At 43.4% G+C, this 19464-nt stretch overlaps 1 long non-coding RNA gene across 1 annotated transcript; it reads left to right on the top strand.

The window, feature by feature from the left end:
- The first annotated feature begins 838 nt into the window (after positions 1-838).
- Positions 839-8444, top strand: LOC132534720 (uncharacterized). The gene is made up of 3 exons (XR_009546432.1): positions 839-1441; positions 6185-6258; positions 7463-8444. It is a non-coding gene; the product is annotated as an uncharacterized LOC132534720 (long non-coding RNA).
- Positions 8445-19464: the final 11020 nt, after the last annotated feature.

Here is a 19464-nt window from a genome sequence, read left to right as displayed (position 1 = left end):
TAGAGGAGGAGTAAGATGAGAATAGGAGTAGTATTGGCTTTCTATTCACTGCAAAAGATTCTTTTTCTTTGTTAAAGATTCTGCATTTTAAAAATGTTTTATTGTTTACTTATTTACTGGATTGAGACAGAAAAATCAAGAGGAAAGGGGGGAGAGGGAGAGTGAGAGAGACACCTGCAGCCCTGCACCACCTGTGAAGCTTTCCCCTTGCATATACAGGCTGGGGCCTTGAACCTGGGTTCCTGAGCGTGGTAACACGTGCTTTCAACCAGGTGTTCCACCACCCAGCCCTAGATCATCTTCCTTTTTAAAGATTTGTTTACTACCCATGAAACAGACAGTTTTTGCAGGAGACAGAAAGAGACAAGCCAGAGCACCACTCTGGCACAAGTGAATTGAACCGGGACCCCCAGGCACGCACTTCTGAAGCTTCTACCAATTGAACCATTTCCCTGGCCCCAGATTATTTTTCACTTAGTTTATTTCAGAAGCAGTTGCTCTTTTTTTTTCTCTCTCTCTAGCGAGAGGATAGAGTAAGAAGAGAGGTTTATCATGAGGTTATGTGGCCACTTCAATGTGTATCTTTGCAGCTGCCCCTGGGAGGGTTTTCTTAGAGACAATGAAAACCACATCATGAAAAGGAAGGTGAAGGTCACTCGAGCTGGGCTGGAGCAGTTTGCTTAACCTCTCTGTTTCCATACTGGGCTGTCGTGCAGATTAAAGCTAATATAGTTAAAGCACCCAGCTGTCCTCTTGTGAGTGAGGATCTATATTTAGAGAAGAACCCAATTCAGTAGTCTGTCCCTAGGGAATGCTACAGGAGAGGGCTGGGTCCAAGGTTTAGAGGGTTGACACTGTTAGTTCCTCAAACTCAGCTTTTTTTTTACCCTAGTATCTATTAATGAACCAGGCCTTGTTTATTTAGGGCTGTGGATAAAACAGAGATCCTGCCCTGGTAGAGGAGACAGACACTAAGTACAACAACAAACATGATTTAACAGATGCAGATAAATGCTGTAAAAGAAAAGGGCAGAGTCCCAGCGTGAAAAGGTGTTGTCTGGGGTAGATAAGGTCAGACCAGAGTCTCTCATTAGAGGATACTGGCATGCGGTCTGACTGACTGAAGTAAGAAGCTCTGAGGTTGTCACATGAATATTGGGAAAGTTGCCTCAGGCACCAAAAGCAAAGGCCCTGAGACAGCAACATGCCTGAAATGTTCCAGTAAGGAATTCAGTGTGGTGAATCCAGGCCAGAGAGGTCTGTAGCCCAGGAGAGAGAGAGAGAGAGAGAGAGAGAGAGAGAGAGAGAGAGAGAGAGGAGGAGCGCCAGCTTAGAGTACTGCTCTGGTGTATTCATTGCCAGGAATCAGACCAGGACATCACAAATGCAAGCCTGGTGTTGTCTACTGAGCAACCTCCCTGGTCAGGAAGGAGGCTGGGGGGTAAGAGGTCGTGTTCTCCTTATGGCCATAATAAGGTACAGGTGCCTCTTTTAATGTGAATTAATTACGATATCAAAAATGTCATATCCTCAGATGCAGCAGCCCCATTTCTACGGATCTGCTGCCACTTGGGGCTGGCGGCCCAAGCCGTCCTCACCGAAAGCTTGATTGGACAGTGCTGGTAGAGTTTTTGGAAAGTTATTGAGATTGAGGAGATCAGCAATGTGCTGTGAGTCGTGATTTAAGAGGTCACTGTGTTGAGACAGACAGTGTGTGGGGATGCAGAGCAGTGATGAAAACTGGGGTACTGCAAAGTCTGGATGAAGATGTTATGTCCACAGTGTTGTTGATGAGAAATGACTGGAGCTGAGATACATTTTGAATCATTTTTTAATGGTTTATTTAATTTATTCTTTAAAGATTTTTCTTTTTCTTTTTTATTTCTTTTTTTCTTTTTTCTTTTTACCAGAGCACTGCTCAGCTCTGGCTTATAGTGGTGTGGAGGACTGAACCTGGGACTTGGGAGCCTCAGGCATGAGAGTCTCTTTGCAGAACCATTGTGCTATCTACCCCCATCATCCTTTTTTTCTTTTCCTTATCTTTTATTTATTTATTATTGGATAGAGACAGAGAGAAATTGAGAGGAAGAGAGAGAGACAGAGAGACAACTGCCGCCCTGATTCACCATTCATGAAGCTTTCAGGAGTGGTGAAGGTGAAGGTGCCAGGGCTTTGAACCCAGGTTCTTGTGCACTTAACCAGGTGTGCCACCACCTGAACTCCTAATTTATTTTATTATTTTGTTAAAATCTTAATTTTATTTGGTAGAACAGAGAGAAATTTAGAGGGAAGAAGGAGATAGGGAGGGAGAGAGGCAGAGAAACACCTACAGCCCTGTTTCACCACCAAGCTTTCCCCCATCGGGTGGGGACTGGGGCCTTGAACCCAGGTCCTTGTGCACTGTAATGTGCACACTTAACCAGGTGTATCATTACCCAGACCCAAGGTGTTTTTTTTTAATCCAATTGATGTGATCTAAGAAGAAAGTGACACTTGTTTTTGATAATGAAGAGTGAACCCAAAGTCCAAGTGGAGGGATTTTATACACAGAGGAAGAATCCCACTGGTGTTCACCTGGGAGGGGCCTGGTTAGAAGAAGAAAGAAGTCAAGAAAAGTTCTCGTTGGACAATGGAAGATGAAGAAGTAAAGGGAGAGAAAGAAATGCTACACGTTTCAGAATAGTGGGCATTCTGGTTAGCTAGTTGCTGGAACTTGAGGTGAAGTGAGAAATTTGTAATTTGTTAGAAAGTGTTGAGAGTCTGGCCATGAGGTAGATAGCTCAGCTGGGAGAGTACCGAGCGTCTGTACCAAAGTCTCCCAGTTTGATCCCTGGCCTTGAAAGTGCTGGACTGGTGCTCTGGCTTGTGTTTTTCCCATCTGCCTCATGTGACACTCTCTTTTCCTTACATATAAAGAATAAAATAGTTTTATGGGGAGTTGGGTGGTAGCGCAGCAGGTTAAGCGCATGTGGCACAAAGTACAAGGATCAGTGTAAGGATCCCAGTTCAAGCCCCGGCTCCCCACCTGCAGGGGAGTCGCTTCACAGGTGGTGAAGCAGGTCTGCAGGTGTCTATCTTTCTCTCCCCCTTTCTGTCTTCCCCTCCTCTCTCCATTTCTCTCTGTCCTATCCAACAACAATAACTACAACAATAAAACAACAAGGACAACAAAATGGAAAATAAAAAATTAAAATTAAAAAATAAGTAAATTTTAATTTTTTTACCAGAGCACTGCTCAGCTCTGGCTTATGGTGACGCAGGAGATTGAACATGGGACTTTGGAGCCTCGGGCAGGCATAAGAGTCTGTTTCTATAACCATTGTGTTATCTACCCCTGCTCAAAACAAATCTTTAAAAGATGTGGAGAGTCCATTTGAAGTTGGTGACCACAACTGGCCCATCTTTTTAACCATCTCCCACAGAGTTTGACTGCCCACAGGCAAGTAAGAAACTGGAGGAGGGTGGGCTTACCCAGACCTGACGCTTCCCTAGATGAAATCACAAGAAACACAGGGGAGAAGGAAGTTTAAGGGATCAGTGAGAAGGATATTCTTTTTTTTTTTAATATTTATTTATTTATTCCCTTTTGTTGCCCTTGTTTTATTGTTGTAGTTATTATTGCTGTCGTCATTTTTGGATAGGACAGAGAGAAATGGAGAGAGGAGGGGAAGACAGAGAGAGGGAGAGAAAGATAGACACCTACAGACCTGCTTCACCGCTTGTGAAGCAACTCCCCTTCAGGCGGAGAGCCGAGGGCTTGAACTGGGATCTTTACACTGGTCCTTGCACTTTGCACCACCTGCAAGAAGGATATTCTAACAGAGCTTGGAGTCTAAACTGAATAGAGAGTGAGTGGTCTGGGAGGTAGTGCAGTGGATTAAACATTGGATTCTCAACCATGAGGTTCAGAATTTGATCCCCAGCAGCACATGTACCAGAGTGATATCTGGTTCTTTCTCTCCTCCTATCTTTCTCATGAATAAATAAATACATTTTTAAAGTTAAAAAAAAAGTGAGAAAAGCAGAGGACTGATGTGTTGGGAGAATGGAGAAGAATCCATAGATTGAGGGCTCCAGTATTTCAAAGTATAGATCATGCAAACTGAAAGGAGAGGAATTCAAAGCACTGAAGGCTTGAACCAGTAGTTTCTCAGGTGACGTTTTCCGTGTTGACAAGTTCAGACCTTTTGAAGTCTTTGCCTCCATTTGTAGGTGATGGCTAACCTTCAGAAGTCCAGATAGTTTGTGGATCCCTAGATCTGAGCCTGTCACAAACTACCCAACTATGAACTTTGATTAAATGAACTTTATGGTCCCTTCTACTGCAAAGCAATGACACTATTGACCCCATTATAATTCTAGTCTTTTCCGAAACTCTTGACTTCCAGCCCCGACCCTGGGATGTGCCTGTTAAAATTCCTCTACTTTGCAAATGTTTATTGGCTTGTATGTGCCTGAATATCAGACTCCTGGAAAGTTGCCATGTGGGCCATATTTGGGAGTCTTGACTGTGCAGTCGTCAGAGTGGGGCTGGCAGGAATTATACACCGGCAGCACCTGGCACTGGGTGTCCTTCAGTGCTGAGACTGGCTGTGTACCTGTCACTCTCCAGTCTCTGCTTAATAGGCATTTCCCCCCTTTAATGTCCTCAGTTCTGTGCAAGAGAACTGCATCAACCGTCAGAGGCTGTTTCTCTCACAATGCAACTTGATATCACAATCTGCAAATTCCTCTGCACGTTTGAACATTTTATTGATATTTATTCAGGAGGAATTCCAGGAGGCAGTCTCCCTGCTCCTGTCCCCCATCGCTCTTCCCTCTTCATGGCGAAGAGAATTAAGAACAATCTAAGGTAAATTTTTAACAAGGCATCGAGCTAGGGCTTTGTAGGCTTGACTGATGAAGTAAGTGGTCCTTTTTTTTTTGTTTTGTTTTCCTAGCAAAAATAACCTCATTGTTTGCATAAGTTTTCTCCTTTGAGTTTTCTAAGACCATTCCAATGATCTAACTGCCTACCTGCTATTTGAACTGGCTGAACCTCTGGAGGCACAGAAAACAAAGGAGGGTGTTGAAATGCAAATAGAGCTCTGGGTTCTAGTCCCTGGCTGCAAAATAAAGCCAAAGCTGACAGCAACATCTCCACAGAGGTCTGTAGGAAGACTCTAGAAGATTCTCACAAGATGTAAGTTTTTTTTTTTTTCTTTCATAGATTGGAGTCCTAAGGTAGGTAAGAAAAACAAAAACAAAATAAAAACAAACAAAGGATTTCATACTTGGAATTTGCTCGGTGCCAGTTGAATAGCTAATTGTTTCTTGTTTTCATCCTCTCCACCCCCCCCCTTTTTTTCTGCCTGAATAGATAATCCTTACAAAACATCTATTCATTCTACAAGTGGAAATTTCAGGAATACTCAATACTGACCTTGGCAAGAGTAATGGACTGAGAGTGGATGATGAATTCCTGTGTGTTGTGACTGGTGCTTTGTATATTAGTTTATGAATATTTTAGCAACAGCAAAGGAAAATGTATAACATTTTAATAATGGTGAAAGCTTAAACTTGTAGATAAAAATTATGATAGGGCATTTTTTCTTAGCATATTTAAAGTACAATTTTGAGTGTTATTAGTTGATTCAAGAAAGGGGCTGCTAATAGTTCATTGTGACTTCCTATTTCAACGTGATTACCTTTATTCATATGTAGATTGTTTCTTAAGGGAAATAAAATGAGGCTGCGTCTTCTCGCTAAAAGAACACATACTATATCAAATTCTTAACTGCTGAATTAAGTATGGGCTTTTATTTGGTTTCTGCTATGAACTAACTGTGACTTTGGTGGCAAAGTAGCTAGAATATTGGACTCTTGGAAGCTGGAAGTCCTGAGTTCAGTCTCCGGCTTTGCATGTACCAGAGTCCCCTGCCCCAACTCCCGTCATGTCAATAAATAAACAGATCTTTTTAAAGCTTAATTAAAAAAAAAAACCTCTGTATTGAAATGAGAAATACCTAATAGTATCAATAATAAATATTTGTAAAATATTCTAAAGTCCCATAAGAAAGGCATGATCAAAAATTATAGTTGAGTTGGTGTTTCAACTAAAAATATCTGATCTTGTCAGTTAAACTAAATGTTAGTATATTCATTTTTGAGTTTTGTTTCTCCCACTACTTCATTTCATTTCAAGTGTTATGAATTCCTCAATTGTTAATGGAAAGAAACACCGGTTGCACTGGATGACTACATAGCAACTTCATTCTGGTAAAAAAAAATATATACATATCTCTTAAATCCTTATATACACAGTTGCTTGCTGTTTAGCTTTGTAAGGTCAGCAGACCAGCCTGGTGGCTGTTAGCTCAGCGTGTCTAAGATAGCACTAACTCTAACAAACACACAAAACTGCAAATAGTTTAAATACTACCAATACATCTGGATAGTCTGGTCTGCAAGCATGCAAGAAAAGCCTCAAAGAACCCTGGCAACATCACGCTGATTATGGAGACTGCTGGGTTCCACTGTTGGGTTGACTGTGTCAGTGGAATTTAGCTGTCTTATTGAAAAACAAAGGTTAGAGAGTAGAATACCGAAATTCGTAGAATGAGGAACTGTTAGACTCCACACAGGCCAGAGCTTCTTTCTAACTGCTGCCTGATTTGGAAGGAGACTTTGGAAACAGACATTCCAGTCCCCAGGCCTCCAAGAAGCATAGTGTCACAAAGGAGCATATTCTGTGGGGTTAACACAAGGCTTGTGGTTTTAGGAACTGGGAATGTCAGGCTCCAGGGTTCTGAGCTCCAATATTGACTCTGCCCTTGCCCGTGAGTCACCCTGACCAGCCGCCCACAGTCTTCTGTTTCCCTCTTTAGAGAAGAGCTAAGACTATTGACTTTTTCCAGGGTTGCAAAAGACTTTATAAATGGCTAGGAAAGCACAATGCAAAAATGCAAATATGAGACAGAAGAGAGGTACATTTGAATAACAATCAGTGGCATTCTTTCGATAATTAAAAAGTTATCTCCATGAAAGAATAGGGAGTTTGTTTTCAAAATAGAAGCTTATGTTTTGTAGTTTACTGGGGAGATGCCATGATCACCATGAAGCTTATATTTGAATTTTTTTTCAACAGTGTGGATTTGTGCTGTTTGCTTTATTCATCTATGCTGCTTTCTGAAAGTTAGTGAGTTGCCTGATGAGAGTGGCTAACAGATAATCAGAGATCAAACCTTCAGGTTTTCTACAAGTGTGGGTTAAAATTTAGTAATCTGATTTTCCAAAAGGCTGACATTTTCTCAGTACAGACACTGTGCTTGGGTTTCTCTCTGTCTTGTAAATAACCAAGAAAATAAAAAGGTGGGAGGGCTCAATTCTCTAGTGACTGTAAAAGCTGTTTTTTGGGGGGTTGTTTGTTTGTTTGTTTGGTGGGAAATCAGTTGAGACATCCATTTTCTTCCTTGTTTTCCAGAACAGCTACTTATCATCAGCCTGGGCTTTGAATTCTTTCTTCACTAAGATGCCCCACCCACTCTGCAAACGCTTCTACAATGAGATCCAGTGCTTCTTAGTTCTTTTAATGGCAATCCACCTTTCATCATTAAAACTAAAAAAGTTTATTTTTATTTCTTGTCCCCTTTTGCCATCTTTACATTTTCTTCTTAATATTTTTTGAAATTATCTTTATTTGTGGTCCTGGAGGTGGTACAGTGGATAAAGCATTGAACTCTCATCAAGTGTGAGGTCCTGCGTTCAATCCCTGCAGCACATGTACCAGAGTGATGTCTGATTCTCTCTCTCTCCGCCTATCACTCTTAATGAATAAATCAGTCAATCTTTAAAAATATATATCTTTATTTATTTACTGCATAGGGAGAGCCAGAAATCGAGAGGGAAGGGGTACACCTGCAGCCCTACTTCACCACTCGCAAAGCTTTCCCCCTGAAGATAGGAACTGGGGGCTTGAACTCTTATCCCTGAGCACTGTAACATGTATGTTCAGCCACGTGCACCACCGCCTGGCCCCCCCTCCTTACACTCTCCACTAATCCAAGCTGTCCTGACATGCTACTAGTTTTTGTGTCTAACATCTCTTTTGATTTCATTAAATACTATATCATCACCCAAAATTAACATATGTTATCATTTTTACATACATATTTTAATTTTTTGATGAAATAAATATTGGAGATAAACAAACATTTTGAATTCTATTCTCTCCTTCAAATCTCACCTCACAGAGCCCTTGTTCAGTGTGTGTTTGAATTTTTTTTACTTAAGTGTACCCATAATTAATGCATGGTATTGTCTTATGGACCATATATATCTGTCCTGTGATTTCCTTACTGAACATTGTCTTTGAAATAAATCCATGTTTACATATCTACATTGCACAGTATACATGTGTATATATATAGTAAATATGTGTGTGACAAATAGGTGCATACTTTAAAAATTATGGTGTGAATAAAACATTTTATTACTCAGTCCATTAGTAAATATGTTTTCTTGATATGAAAAATGTTTGATTATTTATTTATTTATTTATTTATTTTATTCAATAGGACAGAGAGACACTGAGAGGGGAAGAAGAGATAGAGAGGGAGAGAGAAAGACAGTTGCTGCTTTACCACGTGTGAAACTTCCCTTCTGCAGGTGGGGACTGGGGATATGAACCTGGGTCCTTGCATGTAGTACTGTGTGTGCTCACCAGGGTGCATCACCACCTGGCCCACTTGTCTCATTTTCACATATGTGTAATAAAGGCGGCCATTTCTTAGGCTAGATACCTCGCTAGAGAATTGCTATATTTTGAATATATCCAATTCCTTTTGCAAGAGATATTATTTGAAAATTGTTTTCCCAAATACTTTCCAACAGTTGTCTGACAACATTTTCTTTTATCAGTTTGAGGTATAACAAGTGTTTTCTCTCACTTTGTTTCAACCCATTCTTCTTGCAGTCTTTGCCCAGGACAGGACATGGCAGCTCTGTCAGCATTGTCCCCTGGCCACTTTTGGAGGCACCCCATGGTCTGCTGGGCCAACCCAGGTCCCGTCTGCAGAGCCATCTCTCCAGGCTCAGCTGCTCCAGCCTGAGCTGCTCACCATTTTCTCAAACTCAGCGTTTACCTCTGTGCCTCTGCAACTTGATCATGCTTTCTGCATTCCTTTATTGATTCAATAAATATTTATTGAGTTCTTTCCTTCCTGCCAGGTGCTGGGAATATAGGGGTGAACAAGAAAGACAATATCCAGAACGCATGGAGCTTACAAATTTTCACAGAAACTGGGGAGGGGCAGGGAAGCCAGAAAAAAAAAATCATCGTTCTCATAAGATTTTTTTTTTTTCTTCAGTTTTCAGTCCTATCAGGAAACTAAACAGAGAGGCCTGGAGGTGGTACACTGGTCGAGCACACACATTACCATGTGCAAGGACCCGGGTTCAAGCTCCCCAGTTCTCGCCTATAGGGGGGATGTTTCACAAACAAGTCTCTAGGTGTCTGTCTCCCCCTTTCCTCTCAATTTCTATCTGTCCTGTCAAATAATAAAATAAAAATTAAAAAAAAAGAAAGAGAGAGAATGAGAAAGAAAGGAGGGCAGGGGGAGTGAGGGAGGGAAGGGAGAAAGGAAGGAAGGAAAGAAGGAAGGAAGGAAGGAAGGAAGGAAGGAAGGAAGGAAGGAAGGAAGGAAGGAATAAAGATAGGGCCACAGGGAGTTGTGGATTTGTAATGCCAACCCTGAGCCTTAGTGATAACCCTGGTGGCAATTAAAAAAAAAGAGAGAGAGGAGAGGAGAGAAGAGAGAAAGGAAAAGAAGAGAAAAGAAAAGAAAAGAAGAGAAGAGAAGAGAAAAGAAAAGAAAAGAAAAGAAAAGAAAAGAAAAGAAAAGAAAAGAAAAGACACACACACAAAAAGTTAGCATGATTCTGCTTGGGGTGGGAGTGGCAAGGACACAGGCTTGGGCAGGTGGGGGGAGCCTTAGCAGGGCAGGTGCTCAGAAAGGCTTTACAGAGGAGGCTACATCCCTGCCGAGCCAGTAGTGTGAAACTCAATCACAGACCAGATGTGTTGCAGAGCTGGAACAAACGTAGATGTAGCCTCCACGCAGCAATGGCCTGGGCGTCCACAGGAACAGAGGCGCCCTGTGACTGAGTGGTCCCAAGTAGAGGGTGGTGGATGTAGGCAGGCAGAGTCCTGCTTCTCAGGGCCTTGCTGGGGTTCTCTTCCAAGACCATCTTGGGTAACCAGGCTTTGACTTCTGAAATCACGGTCAGATTCTCTCTTCATCACCATCCCCTTATCCTTCTGGCTACAGCTGTCGTTGTGAACCACCACAGATAATCAAACAGTGTGGACCCTGTGATGGACACTTGCATAGAACTCTGGGATTTTAGTGTCTGTTCTTCCCAAGAGCTACTTTGTTTTATTTTCTTTCCCCTTTTGTTGTCCTTGTTGTTTTACTATTGTAGTTATTATTATTGTTGTTATTGATGTCATTGTTGGATAAGACAGAGAGAAATGGAGGGAGGAGACAGAGAAGGGGAGAGAAATATAGACACTTGCAGACCTGCTTCACAACCTGTGAAGAGACTCCCCTGCAGGTGGGGAGCCAGGGGCTGGAACCGGGATCCTTATGCTTCGAACCACGTGCGCTTACCCACTGCACTACCGTCCGACCCCCAGCTACTTTGTTCTCATGTTGCTGTCTGTGTGTTTCTTTCTACTCTCCTCCGGTGAGGAGGACAGAGGGAGAAATGGATAATACAGTAGAAGTCTGCCCTTTCTGATTGAGTCACTGGGATAAATTGAGTTTCACATAAGTCAACTTACCTTTTGTGTTTCCATGATAACTTTCTTTTCTTTTTTTTTTTAAATGTATAGTTTTGGGAGTCAGGCAGTAGCGCAGCGGGTTAAGCGCACTTGGTGAGAAGCTCAAGGACTGGCGGAAAGGATCCAGGTTCCAGCCCCCAGCTCCCCATCTGCAGGGGAGTCTCTTCACAGGCAGTGAAGCAGATTTGCAGGTGTCTTTCTCTCCCCCTCTCTGTCTTTCCCTCCTCTCTCCATTTTTCTCTGTCCTGTCTGACAACGATATAGTCCCAGGTTCAATCCCTTGCACCAGCATAAGCCAGAGTTGAACAGTGCTCTGGTTAACAAACAAACAAAAAAAATGTAGTTTTATTCATTTTTATGTTGTTTAGATAGTGTTTAAATTTATTATCTTTTTTTGCAGTTATTTATTTATTTATTTAGGATGGAGATGGAAAGAAATTGAGAGGGAAGGGTGAAGACAGAGGGTCTAGAGAGACACCTGCAGCACTGTTTCACAGCTCTTGACCCCCCCCTTGCAGGTGGGAATTAGGGGCTTGAACCTGGGTCCTTGCACATGGTAATGTGTGTATTCAACCAGGTGTGTTACCACCTGACACTCTATTTTAATGAGAGAGAGGGAGAGAGGAGAGAGATACTGAAAGATAGATCCACAGAGGGGGCCGGGAAGTAGCGCAGCAGGTTAAGCACACATGACACTGCAGAAGCGCAAGGACCAAAGTGAGGATCCGGGTTCGAGATCCTGGCTTCCCACCAGCAAGGGGGTTGCTTCACAGGCGGTGAAGCAGGTCTGCAGGTGTCTATCTTTCTCTCCCCTTCTCTGTCTTCCCCTCCTCTCTCCATTTCTCTCTGTCCTATCTAACAACAATAACAGCAGTGGCAACAGTAATAATAAGAAAGGCAACAAAATGGGGAAAATGGCCTCAAAATGGAGCAAATGGAGCAGAGGGTTTGTAGTGCATGCACTGAGCCCCAGCAATATCCCTGGAGGCAAAAAAACAAAGGGTATGCACAGAGAGAGAGAGAGAGAGAGAGAGAGAGAGAGAGACCAGAGCACTGCTTAACTCTGGCTTTATGGTGGTGCTGGGACCTCAGAGCCTCAGGCATGAAAGTCTTTTGCTTAATCATCATGCTGTCTCTCTGACCTCCATGCTAACTTTTACAGTATCAGGTAATATAAATTGAATTATCCTTAAGATTTAGTAAGACCTGGAGCAATTCTCCAAGTGACTTTACACCTCTTTACCGACCTATATTTGTCCCCATTTTATTTAGTTATTACTCATGAGGGACAGTCAGCCACCTGGTTGTTGGTGCCTGGTCTGTGCTGAGAAAGCCCCTGTAGCTCTGCAATGAGCTCTCTCTAGCATCTTTGGGCACTAGACTATGCTGGATCATGTATGTATGTATGTGTTTGTTTGTTTGTTTATTCCAATTTTGTTGCCCTTGTTGCTTTTGTTGTTGTTGTTATTGATGTCATTGTTGTTGGATAGGACAGAGAGAAACGGAGAGAGGAGGGGAAGACAGAGAGGGGGAGGGAAAGACAGACACCTGCAGACCTGTTTCACCATGTGTGAAGTGACTCCCTGGCTGGTGGGGAGCCGGGGGCTCGAACTGGGATCCTTACACCGGTTCTTGCACTTTGCATCACCTGCACTTAACTCGCTGCACTACCACCTGACTCCCTATTTATTTTTTATCTATTGTTATTTATTTTGTATAGAGACAGAAGGAAATTGGGAGGGAAGAGGGAGATACAAAGGGAGAGAGAAAGAGAGAGACCTGCAGCACTGTTTGTGAAGCTCCCCCCGCCATGGGTGGGGACCAGGGGCTTGAACTGAAGTCCATGCACATGGTGACATATGTGCTCTACCAGATGGGCCACCACCTGGTTCCCTGTGTCATTTCTTGTGGGCGAGAGACCATTATCTTCAGGATAATCTTTGCACTGAATGCATTCGATCCATCTCACAGATGAACACAACCTGAGGTCCAGAGAAGCACTTGTCCCCAGCTTACAGAATTAGTGACCTGTGAGCTGGCATTTACATGTGTGGCTTCTGACCACTTGTCTACAAAGCTGTCGAGCTTTAAATAAGGGTACAGTAAATGCCGACCACATACTATTTCTAGACACAGCCTCTGTGCTCTTAACCACTGCACTGGACTGCCGAGCACTTCGACCACTTGAGCGTTTTTCTGAGCAGTGAGCAGGCAGTGAAGTGGCCATTAGAGCAGCAGGTAAAAGCATGGATTCTGAAACTTGTCTGCCTGGGTCAGGCTCTTCTTCCCCAGCCTCACTCTCTGTGTAGGAAGTTAACATATCTGTGGTTTGGTTTCCTTATTTTTAAAAATTTTTTTATATGTATTTATTTTCCCTTTTGTTGCCTTTGTTGTTTAACATTGTTATGGTTATTGATGTCATTGTTGTTGGATAGGACAGAGAAATGGAGAGAGGAGGGAGAGAAAGGCAGACACCTGCACTTGTGAAGCGACTCCCCTGCAGGTGGGGAGCTGGGGGCTCGAACCGGTATCCTTACGCTGGTCCTTGCACTTTGCGCCATATGCGCTTAACCTGCTGCACCCACCGCCTCCCGACTCCCTGGTATCCTTATTTTTAAGGTGGTGTGTAATCACAGTCCTAACCTCTTTGGGTGGTTATAAAGATTAAATGGGATAATGCATGTAAAAGCTTTGGGAGACACCTTGAGTTTAGGTCACCCTCCGCAAGGATTGTGCCATCTCAAGTCTAGGAGCAAGTATAGACCCAGGCTGTACCTGACCTCTAATCTGGGCCTCTCCCAGTCATCTCTGTCCACCCCGCCATCCTGCCTCTTTTCTTCCTCCCTCCTGTGCTTTTCCCACTGTTTCCCCTCCAAGGTGAGCACTCTGTGGTTGGTTCTCTTGGTCCAGTCTCCTGGTCCAGGGCAGTGCCTGGCATGCTGCTGACTCTCACAAGTCACTCTTGCGTGTTTCTGTGTTTCTGAGGAGCCTGTGTCAGAGCTACCATTTTGAACCAAGTCAGTGCTAGGATTAGGACTCTGTTTATCTATTTGCTTCATAAGCATGAATGAGAGCTAGAGAAAGAGAATTTGAGAAAGAGATAGAGATTGAGAAAGACTAGAGCACCACTCTGTAATACGTAGTGCTGAGGACTGAGTCATCTTTCTGGGCTGCGAATCACTGTTCTGGGAAGCCCCATCTCCAGGGCTACAGTAGGATCCTGCACTCACGAATTTCTTCTTTTCTCTCTGACTCTTCTTTCAATTTGCATTTTTTTCTTTTTCTTTGACCAGAGTGTTGCTCAACTCTGGCTTCTGGTGGTACTGGGGATTGAACCTGGAATCTCTGGTGCCTTCGACATGAATGTCTGTTGTGTGCTACCACTGCCCTCAGAAACTTGGCTCAGCTGCAGAGGGTTTAACCTGTGACCTCAGAGCCTCAAGCAGGAAACTATTTTTGCATAGCCATTAAGCTGTCTCCCCAGTCCTCAATCTGCATTTCTACCCAACTGTCCAGTTAATAAAAAGTTTATCTTGTAGGCATTCCAAACTCAGCATATTCAAAACCAAACTCTGCCTTTTTCTGTCAGGTGGGGCTCCTTGTGTTTAGGCTTGGCTGATGACCGAATCTTTGCACACCTCCTTGGAGATATTGGGATACCCTGTACCTCACTTACCTCAGTGGCTGCCCAAAACATGCCCTCACACCAGGTACAACAAGAGGCCAGCCCCTTGACTCCAGGCCTGAGAGATTTCCCCAGTGAGGTCCCTCCTGTAACTTTAGTCCAGGGTGGCTCTGGAATGTGGCGACAGCCTTCCATCTCTTCAGAGGGCGGCCTTCTTGGTGGCATGTGTGCTCACTTTGTAAGATGCATAGCCGGTCCAGTGACTGCTGCAGCCCCCGGTGAGAGCGGGCAGACCAGGCATAACCAGCCTGGAACACACTGTCCCGCTGTGTGTAGAGACAATTCTTTCATCCTTCCACATTCATCTCTAAGCCACATCCTCTGTGAATGTTTTCAAAGGGGGCCCCAGAGAGCCCCTCCCACCAATGAAACTCAGAACCTTCTGCACCCAGAATTTGAGTGAACACAACTCTGAGCCCAGCACAGGGAAGGAGATAACCTAAGGGTGCACGCTGGGCTACACAGGACAAAGCCCAAGAGGACCTCAGGGTCAGTTTCCTTTGCTTCTCTTTTCTCTAGTAAGGGAAGACCCCAAGTTCCCTTCTCTTATTTTAATTTTTTCCTTTTTTTTATTTAACTTTTTATTTATTATGTGATTCCCCCCTTTTGTTGTCCTTGTTTATCATTTTTGTTGTTGTTATTGCTGTTAATTGTTGTTGGGTAGGACAGAGAAAAATGAAGAGAGAAATGGACAGAGGGGGGAGAGATAGACACCTGCTTCACCGCTTGTGAAACAACTCCCCTGCAGGTGAGGAGCCGGGGGCTCGAACCAGGATCCTTACACCGATCTTTGAACTTTGCACTTTGTGCCACCGCCCAGCTCCCTCCATTTTTTTTTAATAAGACAGAAATTGAGAGGTGTAGGTGGAGAGAGAGATATGGAGGTACAAACCTGCTTCAATACTAATGAAGCTTCCCCCACTGAAGGTGAAGAAGGAGGGCTTGGATCCTGGCCCTCGAACATGTGCTCAACTGGGTACACCAACCATCTGCCCCCCTCAAGTGCCCTTCTTTTTAAAATTTATTTATTTTTATTTATTTATTTAAAAAGGAAGACATTAACAAAACCATAGGATAGGAGGGGTACAACTCCACACAATTCCCACCACCAGATCTCTATATCCCATCCCCTCCCCTGATAGCTTTCCCATTCTCTATCCCTCTGGGAGTATGGACCCAGGGTCATTGTGGGGTGCAGAAGGTGGAAGGTCTGGCTTCTGTAATTGCTTCCTCGTTGAACATGGGCGTTGACGGGTCGATCCATACTCCCAGCCTGTTTCTCTCTTTCCCTAGAGGCGAAGGGCTCTGGGGAAGCAGAGCTCCAAGGCACATTGGTGGGGTTGTCTATCCAGGGAAGTCTGGTCGGCATCATGCTGGCATCTGGAACCTGGTGGCTGAAAAGAGAGTTAACATACAAAGCCAAACAAATTGTTGAACAATCATGGACCTAAAGGCTGGAATAGTGCAGATGAAGTGTTGGGTGGTACTCACTGCAGACTCGTGTACTTTTGCATTCAGGTATATATTTTGCCCTAGTTTATGGGCACGTGTGAACGTATGCTCTATCCCAGGGGACCTGGTCTATATCTAGGTTTTGGGACTTTGTTAGGAAGTGAGCCACCAGGGATGGAATTAAAGAATCCTATGAAAGGAAAGGTCTGACCCGAGTATCAAGTGCCCTTCTAAGGCAAGATCTTTATCTCTGCCCAGTGCCTGTCACAATGCCCACATAACTGGAGTTTCCTGGATATCTGATGAGCCCCCAGGCCTGAGGATCTGTAACGTGTGTAGCCACCCAAACATCACCATGTAAATTCCTCCGAATGACCAACCAGCCAACAGAATTAGTCAGGGTTTAACACTTGGCTTTATCACTGGAGCTGTTTGCTTCTCTGAGCCTTTACTTCCTCATCTATAAAATGGGTTTAAAGGTAACTGTTTCCTGGAGTTGCTGTGAGGGAATTGAAGGAAATTAGCAAGTGCAAGGACTGCCTGAGGCTTCTTTGTTTCAGACAAAAATATGTGTAGCTCATCAGTATAAACAGGAACAGAGGCAAGGTCATGCCCTAAATTAACTCCTTAAAGATAGCATTTTGTTAGGAATCTTTCTTCTTAACAAAACTCATGCATTTTATCAGTGGTGAGGGAGAGGACCAGAGCACACTCTGGTTTATGTGATGCCGGGGATCAAAGTTGGGACCTCATACTTGAAAGTCCAAGACTTTATCCACTGTTCCACTTCCTGGATCATGGGGTATCTTTTTTTTTTTTTTTAAGTTTGTTATATAGAGAACCACAGCGTCACTCTGGCACATGTGACACCAGAGATTGAACCCAGGGAATCTAATGTTCAAGTGTCCAATGCTTTATTTACTGCACTACCTCCCAGGGTCCTTTCTAATGAATCCCAAGACATATTCTTGAAACGATTAATACTCCTCCCAATTTAGCAACAAACACGCCACAGTGAACCCTCCTAAAGTTTGGACTATTGTGACCTTTCACTGGCACAACCTACAGATGGCCTGGGGGAGGTAAGTCACCGTCTGCTTTGCTGCACCTTTGTATCTGATCCCCAGACTCGGGGGGGGGGGGGGGGGGGCACAGGAATCACTTGGGTGAGCCTTTCACAGATTCTTGGGCCCCTCCCCACACCTACTGATCAGAAGTAAGTGCCGGAAGAGGAATATAACCCTACCTTTCTGAAAACCTCCCTTGTGGTTTTGATATCTACAAGGTTTGGGAACCACTAACATAGGCACCACTAGAAAAGCAGAGAGCTCAGAAGTCTCTGTGTCAGCTTCACAGTCTTTGTTGTCTAAAGGAGCAGAGCTCTCTTGCTAGTTTATAAACAGCATTGCTTTCCTCAATGCCTGTTTCCTCTTCACTGGATTCTGTTTGTCCTACTAGTGGGAAAACCTGATCCCACCAGCACAAGGGGAGAGAGAGGAAAAAAAGAGAGAGCTGCAAAGGAACCAGCTTCCCCATCATTTTTGCATCAGTGAAGTTCCCACCTCCTCCATGTCCCACAGAGCAATTGAAATGCTGATGTTTTTAATTACTACACTCCCTTTTTAGCGATCTGATAGAATTGTTTTATGACAATTTTCTTTTATCTTTGCTTTCTCTCTCTCTTCCCCTCTTTCCTTTTTTGGCTGGAGAGGCATGTTTGATTCCCTTTTCCAGCTTTAAATAAATATAACAACCTTATTCAGATACCTCCTCAACCCTCTCTGCAAAAAGAGAACCTTGGGTCTGTAATTTGAATGTGCTGAGTCACCTCAGCTTTATAGGTTCAACATATTTTGCACCTAGGAAAAGAACTGCAGAAAATCAAACTGAACCTATTGGTCTGTTGTTATTTAAACACAAGTAAGTTGAGTGGGAACTTGGGATACCGCCGAGATAACTTAGTCACTTCTCTCTTTAACATGTTCCTCAGATTTGTAGCTCTCTGGCTGATGATTTGTTGGTGAAATGCATTCAGTATCTCTTCTGGTTCCTTGAAAGTGAAAATGAATATAAATGGCAAAGCAGGCCTCTTGTAATGTTTAGGCAAAAAATAAATAAATAAAAGGAGAAATTTAGTCTTGGCCACTTCTGCAGATTTGCATAGCTAAGATTCTTGACTGTTTTTAAAACAATTAATAACAAATTTCAGTATTTCGGTAATGACTCAGATTGTGACACTTGCTGTCTGGCTTTCTAGTTGGACTTTTTGGAAGTTTGCTTTCCTATTTTAATCATGAACTTGAATGGACAGTGAGGAGATGTTACAACAAGTGTATGAATAGGGGAAGTGGCAGGAAGTTGCAGAGTTTCCTTAGAATCAGAAAGAAAGTTTATAGGGCTCCTTCTGGGAATGTGGATTTTAGATAAAGAGAGAGGTCTGAATAATTGGTATGTAGAGCTGTTATTTTAATAATATAAAAGAGAAGGCAAACATTCTTCTAATAAGGAAGTTAGAAAACTTACCAGTATTAACAAACATCCTTGGATCATTGCACAAAGTGGAAATTTACTACGGAAGCAGGGATGTGATGGAGTGTTTTGAGTCCTGTGTGGGGAGCAGCAGCTTGACCTTTCACCTCTGTGACCACAGTACTGGAGACCAGTGTCCCTGAATCAGCACCCGTGAAAAATAGCCAGTCATCCTCTCTGAGCACACACTTCCTACGTGTCAGCAGGCATGCTCAGTGTTTTAATTGCATAATTGCATTCTCTCTCTTTTCATACTATTTTATTTATTTATTGGATAAAAACAGAAATTGAGATGGAAGAGGGAGGTAAAGAGGGAGGAAGAGAGACACTTGCAGTACTGCTTCACTGCTTATGAGGCTTCCCCCTGCAGGTGGGGCCTGGAGGCTTGTACCTGAGTACTTGCACACCGTAGTAAGGTGTGTGCTCAACCTGGCCCCCAAGATCTCTCTTTCCATCCTTCCAGTGACTGTGAAGGAGGAACTTCTCTCTACAATACCTTAAGGTTGATGCTCAGAGGTTAATTCCCACTGGGCAGAGTGGGTGTTCTAAAGCCCACAGAACAATACAAATGACAACTCATCAGTGAATGATGTTAAATATGACAAGAACATCATCAGTTAGTGGGAGTTCTTGCTCTCTGTGAGTGGTTCAGATAGGGGTAGGATGATACTTGGAAAAGAAAGGCTGACAGACTGCAAATAATCACCCCGGAGCCCAGTGAGACCCAGAGAAAGAATGTAACTGAATACTCTCTTATGCTCCTAGCTACTCAGTAACAGCACTGTTAAAAGATAAACTGAATGGCCTGGGAGTGGCTCAGTGTCTAAAACACAGGACTCCCAAGCTTGAGGCCTCAAGTTCCATCCCTGCCATTGCACGTGTCAGAGCACTGTTCTGATTCTCTCTCACACACTCCACCCCTTTTGTTAACAATAAATCTTTTTTTTTTAAGATAAATTAAATTTGGCATATTAAA

The sequence above is a fragment of the Erinaceus europaeus genome, chromosome 19, assembly GCF_950295315.1.
Source record: "Erinaceus europaeus chromosome 19, mEriEur2.1, whole genome shotgun sequence".
Classification (NCBI taxonomy): Eukaryota; Metazoa; Chordata; class Mammalia; order Eulipotyphla; family Erinaceidae; genus Erinaceus; species Erinaceus europaeus.
Note: the sequence above shows the minus strand (reverse complement) of the source record. Positions and strands in the feature narration are given on the sequence as shown.